Source organism: Herpailurus yagouaroundi, unplaced genomic scaffold, assembly GCF_014898765.1.
Source record: "Herpailurus yagouaroundi ecotype Mexico unplaced genomic scaffold, PumYag 246, whole genome shotgun sequence".
Classification (NCBI taxonomy): domain Eukaryota; kingdom Metazoa; phylum Chordata; class Mammalia; order Carnivora; family Felidae; genus Herpailurus; species Herpailurus yagouaroundi.
Window position 1 is genome coordinate 10,795,800 of NW_024412463.1, and position 8,025 is coordinate 10,803,824.

General features: G+C 56.5%; 1 long non-coding RNA gene across 1 annotated transcript; it reads left to right on the forward strand.

Moving 5' to 3' along the window:
- Positions 1-745: 745 nt before the first annotated feature.
- LOC121019981 (uncharacterized) lies at positions 746-3,014 on the forward strand. Its single transcript, XR_005785855.1, has 3 exons — positions 746-1,254; positions 2,445-2,574; positions 2,824-3,014. It is a non-coding gene; the product is annotated as an uncharacterized LOC121019981 (long non-coding RNA).
- Positions 3,015-8,025: the final 5,011 nt, after the last annotated feature.

The window sequence follows — 8,025 nt, forward strand, 5'->3', positions numbered from 1 at the left end:
CACCTGGGTGGCTAAGTCAGTTAAGCATCCGACTTCGGCTCAGGTCATGATCTCGCAGTTGATGAGTTTGAGCCCTGCATCAGGCTCTGTGCTGACAGCTCAGAGCCTGGAGCCTGCTTTGGATTCTGTGTCTCCCTCTCTGTCTGCCCCTCCCCTGCTCATGCTTTCTCTCCATATAGATATAGATATAGATATAGACATAGACATATATATGTATCAAAATAAACATTAAAAGAAAAAAGAACAGCACACAAGAACGAATACCCCAGATGTTGATATCTAATCACAGAAAATTCCCACCCCTGTGATGGGTGAGACAGGAGAATGTGCTTTGGGACACATAATGTCAGCTTCTGGTCCTGGGCTTTCAGTCTTCACAAGCTCATATCAGGCGGTGCTCAGCGCACCCTCCCAAGTGCTGGGTGCTGTGGCTATAACAAGGGGAACGGGCGGCAGGACCTTACAAGTCCCCCGTAATGACAGATGAGCTCAGAGCCGCCACAGCTCTCAGTAGGTGCTTCCCACTCCTGTGTCTGACTCTGGGGTGTTTTCCAGAACCTCGATGGGATCGTGTGGTACGGCTGGGTGCCGGCTTATTTAGGCGTCTTCGAGGCTGGCCAGAGGCAGCGTTAGGAGTCCTGATTCCCTCGGCAGCACTAGAATTGGGCGGCTTCCTGTGGCGCGGTTGGCCCTGACCCGTTCCACTAAGGCGGTCATGGCACAAAGGTGTGTGCAGTTGGGACCCCCCGCCAGCCCTCCCCGGCGCTGAGGCTCGGCACACCGGCTCGGCACACCCTCAGGTTTCTCCCGCAATGTGTTCATCACAGACTGTCAAAAGCGGAAGGATGGGTGGGAGGACAAATTTGACGGTTCCCCGTTGCCGCCTAAAATAGCGTATTCACCGCTATTTTTCCCGTGTGCCCAGAAGGTGTCTCAGGGAAACTTAATGTCTTTCCCGCCCTCTCCAGAAAATAATTAAACACTGCAGTCATCATGAATTCTGTGTGTGTTTGCTCAGGTTATTAATCAAAATGTGGAATTCTCCATCATCTGCTGCCATAGCAGTGGAGTCGATACCTCGTGCAAGTGAGTTGACGTGCACTGAATGTGCATCAATGGAGCACTGGGAGGAAAGCCGGGCCTGAGAGGCCACCGCTCAGACCAGCGACCGAGCCGTCGGGGACTCACCAGCATCGGAGGGTCCTGGCCGCCATCGCTCTCCGCTGTTTCTTCGCTTGCGTGCCCCCGTCTGGGGTGCGTTCCTCTTTGCAGTGCATGTACTGCCTACTTTTTGTATCTTTATTTATTTTCATTTTTATTTTTCTGAGAGAGAGAGTGTGTGTATGCGTGTGAACAAGAGAGGGGCAGAGAGAGAGAGAGAGGGAGAGAGGATCCCAAGCAGGCTCCATGCTGTCAGCACAGAGCCTGACTCGGGGCTCGATCCCACAAACGATGAGATCATGACCTGAGCCAAAGTCAAGAGTAGGACACTCCGTCGACCGGCCACCCAGGTGCCCCCAGTTTTGTATCTTTAAAAAACTCCATAAAGCACTGAAAAGTGCCAGTGACCTAGTAAACACTGGGGTGGCCGCCATCCAGAATCAGCAGACGTTAATAGACTTCTACGGAAAGAAGATCACTACACCATAACTGACATCTCCTTCTTTACCAGAAGCAACACTTTTACCTGTGGCATCTCTCCATCCGTGTTTTTGTACCTTCTCTGCTCTCCATGACGTACGGTACAGAAGCCATGCTAAATTTTGCACAGACTTATCTAAAAAGTGTGTGAATGGGACCGTGCCGCGTCCTACTAGAAGGGGACCTGTTTTACGTAATATTGTTTGGAGATCTCTCTTCGTTGGCACGTAGTAACCCAGTGCCCTTTAGCCGCTGCCCACCCACCAACATGCCACAGGACACTCCCCATTCTCCCGGGGAGGTGGGGTGCAGGGCCGTGGCTGCTTCTCCCCAGTTTCCCACCTCCGCTCCCCTGCAGGGCGCCTGGCGAGGGTGCCCCTTAGATCAGGTGTGGCCACGCTGCTCGCTTTGGGTGATGGAATCTGAGTGGCAATGGTGTCTACCACCAAATGTCAAAACATCCAGCCGCCCACGTGAGACCATTCGGGGCCCTTTCCCATATGGCAATTCATCAACTCAAAGCAGCTTGGGACGCCGAGCCAACACCCACAGGGCAGCCGGTCGGAGGGCTGCCCCAGCTGGAAATGGAATCGTTTGGGGTTGAGTTCCTGAGGTTTGTGGGCTGGTTGTTAGTGCGGCAAAATACACCCCGTCCTGACGGACAGAAGCCGGTTCTGACTCTGTGTCATTACGAACAGTGCGGTGACGCAGAGCATCACGTGTGACTCTGGAAGAACCCGGATTTGCGCATCAGAGGGCAGTTGTGTTTTTAATTCCCTTGCTGTCGCTCGCTTACTCTCCAGAAAGGCCGTTCCAGCCTGCCGTCCCAGCCGTGGTGGGAGAGTCCTTCCCTCCCCCCCAGCGCTTTTGAGACGTTGCACATTTGCCAGACGGAGGAGCGTGAAGTTAATTATCTCATTGCTTTAATTTGCAGTAGGTACCCTCTTTACGATACAGAGTTAGTTGTGAGGCTCCAAAGTATTATTTTCCATGATCATGCAAGTAACAATCCTTTTCATGGAAAATTCATATTTTGCACAATATTGGGGAATTTCCCATGTTGGCATAAGAGGAAAAAAAGCCCTCACCAACCGCCAACCGTGTGGATTTTTGGAAACACATGAGGCGTATTATGTAAGCACAACATCTTAAAAGGGCTTTTCTGTTCCTTTTGGTAAACAGCTCTGGCATCAGGAAGGGTGTGCACTGGGGGTTCCAGGACACTCATCAGCACCTGGCAGGGGCCCCTCGGATGCTTCTGACGGACTCCAGAAACCATCTTCCAGGTGCCCGTGATTTGGAGAAGCGACAGTTTCTTTTGTTAGTAAAAGTTTGGTCGAGCAATAAAACTGTTGCTAAATTCGCAAATGTCACTTAGCTCTGCTAATTTCTCAGCCATAATAGGTTTCGTTTGTCACTTACGACATTGCCAAACTGAGCAATATTTTCTTTCTAACTTTGGTTATAAGAATGTGTCAAAAGCAAAACGCGGATGGCGCACCTGGGCGTGTTGGTGCTGAGACGTGACGTGGTGTGGCCGTGGTCGGGTGTGGTCACACTAGAGGGGCTGAGGTGTCCACTCCCAGACCGCAGCTGTGGCCCCCCTCCTGAATGGTGCCCGTTACACGTGACTCTGCAAGGGTAAATGGGCCTTTTGTAATGTTTATTTGACAGGGTTGGTACCTTCCTTGCCCTAACGCTGCCCGGGGGGCGGGGCGGGGGGGGGGGGGCGACTAGAAATCTGTTTATCTGGCTGCAGCTGCTGACGGAACAGCTTTCCAGTAACCTTCACCCCCTCGGCGTTCTGGAAGGTGCTCTGGAAGGTGCTGAGATTCTGACCTGGGTTCTTTGTGTCACCAGCAAGAAGCCGTTTCAGCTGAGCTAAAAGGAATGTGGCAGGTGCCACGTCGGCAAGGTGGCCTCTTCCTCCAAGACCCACAGCTGGCCTGCGTCTCTGCAGACGGTGGGACCTCCCCCCGGGGGGACGCTGCCCCGTGTCCCCAGCAGAGAGGGACCCAGCCCCAGGTGTCCATAGCCCCCCAGAAGAGAAAGGCTGCTATTGGCCGGCCTGCTGGGACAGGGGGCGTGTGCCGCCTTCTGCTGTGGTCCCCGTGAGCACTCTGCCACCGTCTGGGAAACAGGGCATCGGATCCCCGCAGGGAAGCGTGTGGGATGCGTGTCCATCCAGGCAGGAGGTGTGATGGGCGGCACAGTGTCTCTCTGTGTTCATGGTGCTGGGACTCACAGGACTCGGTGGGGACAGGCTGGCCCTGGGACCCCAGACTGCAGAGCTCCTCTCGGCCAGTACCCGACCGAACTCTGACCGGTTCTGGGCAGATGACAGTGTGGGAACGTTTTGGACGCTGGAGTGCAGCCTGGGTGGTTGAGGCGTGGGCCATGGGCCGTCTTCCCTACTCCCCGACAGCTCACCCGCGGGAGCTGGTCAGTCTCCCTGCTCCTGAGGAAGGAGAGTTTTTATTAATTATAAAACCGAACTTCACATTTAGGGAAGGACTTAGTACTGGGATCTTGGAATTTGGCAAATACGCTCGCTGGGTAAAGTCACGTTTACGTGAAGAAGGAATTAAACCTGCAGGTGAGCGAGGCGGGGCCCTTAGGAAATGATTTGTGCGTGGGTGGGCTTGGGGGACACGGGGCCCCCGCCTCTGAGGGCCCGTCCTGGCGGGCGGCACCCGGGGCCACCAGGTGGAAGGCCCCGCCCCCGCGAGCCTCACACTTTGCCGACCACCCTGGGGACAAACGCAGCCTTTCTGAAAGGCCAAGCAGTTCTCCCTTAAGTTATGTTGAAAATTACCTTTAAAATGCGAAAAGTGAGGCCGTGTCCAAAAAGTGTACATTTGGGAAGTGGCGGTAAATTCCGCGAAAGGCCAATGAACATTTCAGAACACTGCCGGAAGTGTCCTAAACTGTGACAGCCGGTCCCAGCGAAGTGTCGTCTCGCCTCGGGGTCACAGGCGTTGGTCTGTCACGGGCACAGCACGGGAGGGATGACGACCACCACGCAGACTCCCCACCCCGGCTTCCTGGGGCCACGCTTTCCCCCGCCCCCGCTTTCCGGAAAGACCCAGCTGGCGACCAGGGTTTGCTTTGCGCAGTCACCGTGCGAACTCCTTTCCCATCAGGCCTCACTGCCCAGATGCCAGAGCCCTCGGCCTCCCAGTGCCGCCGGCACATGTGACCTGCCGCGTGTGCAGCGTTTTCCAGTCTCGGCCGGTACCCGCTCACCGGTTCCGTAGAGGGCTCCGGGTCCCCTCCTTTCGTGGGTGATGTTTCCCACTGGAGTCTAATGGGCGGCGGTGTGTTCCTCTTGGCTCCAAGAGCGAGGACGCCAACTGTGTGCAAGCCGAGCTGGGGGAGCGTTTGCGTGCCGCCTGGAGACCCGTCCCGGACGTGACAAGTCGGCCTGTTGAGAAGACTGAAACTCCGATGATGAATCCACCACAGGACCCAGGCCTTTCCTCTCCGGAGGAGGCGCCCCTGCAGGAAGAGGTGCCACGGGAGGGCTGGCCGGACATCCCTCAGGGAGCACTCGGGGGCCGGAGAGGCGCCCCGAAGCTCAGAGCCGGGCGTTTCCCAGTCCCGGCTCAGGGCACACGGGGCGGGTGGGGCGGGTCTGGGGGACGGCAGACGGGCACCTGCTGCAATGCTGCTGGGAAACCCGCTGTGCGGGGGGGCCCCCCCCCCCCACATCCTAGCTTCCCCGTGTCGTCATTTACTGTTTCGTGGATTCACTGCACGGACACCTGTGGGAGGGCGTCTCCGAGGCTCCTGGCCACAGACATGTCAGGACAGACGTGCTCGCCGCCCCAAGCCCTGACCCTGCCAGGGTAGGTGAGGGACGCCCCAGATCCTGAACCCCCAGCGCCGACAGCCCGAATTCTGTTAGTTCCTCGCATGCTGCATGTACCCAGTGGACATGGTGTGGCTGTGTGTGTCAGCCGTGGGGCCTGGGGTTGGACAGCCCCTCTGTGTCTGCGTCCTGGGGCTGCCGTCGCAGATGAAGAGGCTGCTGGAGGTGAGAGGAGCACCCCAGCTCACGCGCCTGCAGACGGCAACGGCGGCCGCCCTTCGCGGAGCCTGTGGCCGGGCCCACGCGGCCAGGTGAGCAGCGAGAACCGTATCACAGGCTGATGGCAGTGGCCGTGGAGGGAAGTTGTTGGAGTGTGGCTGGGGGGCTGTGTCAGCGCTGGCAGAGTGGCGTCTCTGGGCCGCTCGGGGAAGATGCAGGACACAGGACGAAGGCTTTGAATGCAGCTTGTGGATGAATTGCATCTGCAAACGAGACTGGCAGGAGACCGGCCAGACTGCGGTTAACAGCTGGGCTTTGGCGGGGTGAGGGGCCCCGGGCCCGACGCTGGCATCCAGAAACCGTGGCCCCTCGAAGGTCACACTCAGCTCTCCTGGGTAACTTGTTGCTTGGCTGGACTTCAGACGCAGGGGGGCCGACACGAGGGGCACCGGGCACTGCCCCCTCCCTCCCTGACAAGACAGGATGAGCCCAGAGGGGGCCCAGTGGGAACAAAGAGCATCCAGTTTGCGTCTCTCCTGTCTCAGCCCCTTGCGGATGCTTACGGGCCGGTCTGCTGACCTGTGGGTTTCCCTTGTTTTGTTTGTCTGGTTTGCTGGCCAGAAAATGGTGGTCGGACCCGAAGGCCCCCACCCGGATTTGCACCTGGTACCCGGCTGGGATTGGATGGGCTCCTCTCCCCGACGTGGCCGGCGTGGGGAGGGGACCCAGATCAGCTTTGTTCTGGCCAGGTTCACAGACCGTTTGTTTTGTGGAAAAGTCGTATTTTCTGAGGAGGCCAGGTCGGATCTCCCATGCACTTGTAAAGTTAGAAAATGGTGGAGACAGGTGTGCACTGGGTGGACGGCCAGAGGTATGGCGTGAGGACTGGGTGTGGGGGGCTCCTGGAGGGCCACAGGCCGAGGCTCCGGGCTGAGGAGGAGAAACGGTACATAAATCACCAGGAGACCCCAGGAGAGGGGCGAAGGTGTTTGCCTAAGATGTTGACATCATTCCCACCCCGTCACCTGCTCTAGGATGTTTTCAAATTTAATTTTTTTTAACCGCCGGGCCAACTTCTTGGGGCATCATTTTATTCGGACTGGTTCCATTTTAGTGGCTTGAAATGTCTATTAAAAAAATTAAAGCATGAATACATAAATTTAAATTCTTAGGGTGGAAAAAAATAAATTCTTACGGTATAGCAAATAAATTGCGCCTGTTTTTAAGCAATTCAAAGGGCAGACTTAGTGCCTTCTGATTATGCAGCCCGACTGCAAGATTTACCCCATGAAGCCTGTTCTGGGGAGAAGCATCCCAATGAGGAGGTGGTGAGGGGAGCCACTGGCAGGTGGTTGGAATATCATCCTCAACCTGGCGGGAAGAGATGGCTCTTTGGTAAGAGCACGGGGCTGAAACCTCGGGAGGGTGCTGCGTGCCTCGTTTCGTGGGGTCACAATGGCAGCATGGAGATTTGGGGGCCAGAGCGAGGCCCACAGATAGGGTCCAGGCAGCATCCTTGGTTATGCCGGATCCCGACTCTGCAGAGACACCTCAGCTCAGAGATGAGCTCTGTCCTTCCCTGCTTTCCAGCGTCCCGATGGGAAGTCGTTTCCCTTCCGTCTTGAAAAACACGTTTGGGACCCCAAGGCTGAGCCAATGGGCAGGGCCCCTCCCACCTGTCCCATCACAAATGCCCCACCACAGGCAGGGGATCTCCAGCCTTGGGTAGCTGGAAAGGAGTCAGGAAGGCTCTCTGAAACCACAGGCGTCTTCCTGGCGTCCCTCCAAGAACCAGCTCCCAGCTCAAGGAATGCGCTTTGAAAACCTTTGGAAATGCAAACGTGGGCAATTCTTTTTCAAAAATGCTACAGTGCTTTGAAGGAAGTGGGGGTGGGGGGGTGCAGCAGGCTCCCAGGGAGACACCGACTGCAGCTTGATTTCTTCCCAAACTTATAAATCCAGAACTTCCATCGTGTATTTTAAGGCAGGCTTTTGATTCCCGCCTTCGTCCTTCTCACTGGAAAGACGTCGTTCTCGTCCCTGGCATCTGGATGGTGTTAGGGGGACACGGAGGGCGCACATGGGTCTCTCTTGGTTCACCGAGGACCTTCAAATCAGGGCCTTTCTGCGTATTTGCTGCGTGATTCTGGGCGGGTAGCCTAGCCTGTCTGAGCCCCGGCCCCTCATCTGTAACAAGCGCCCCTTCCTCGGAGGCTGACGCGCTCAGGCTCCGGAGGGGACGTTCTCAAGCGCCATCCACGTCCTGCTTGCTCCACAGCGTCGCTGGCACTTGGTGTCACCTCCCTTTCCGTTGTAACCACGGTGGCGGAGACTGAATTTTTCACATTCTCTCC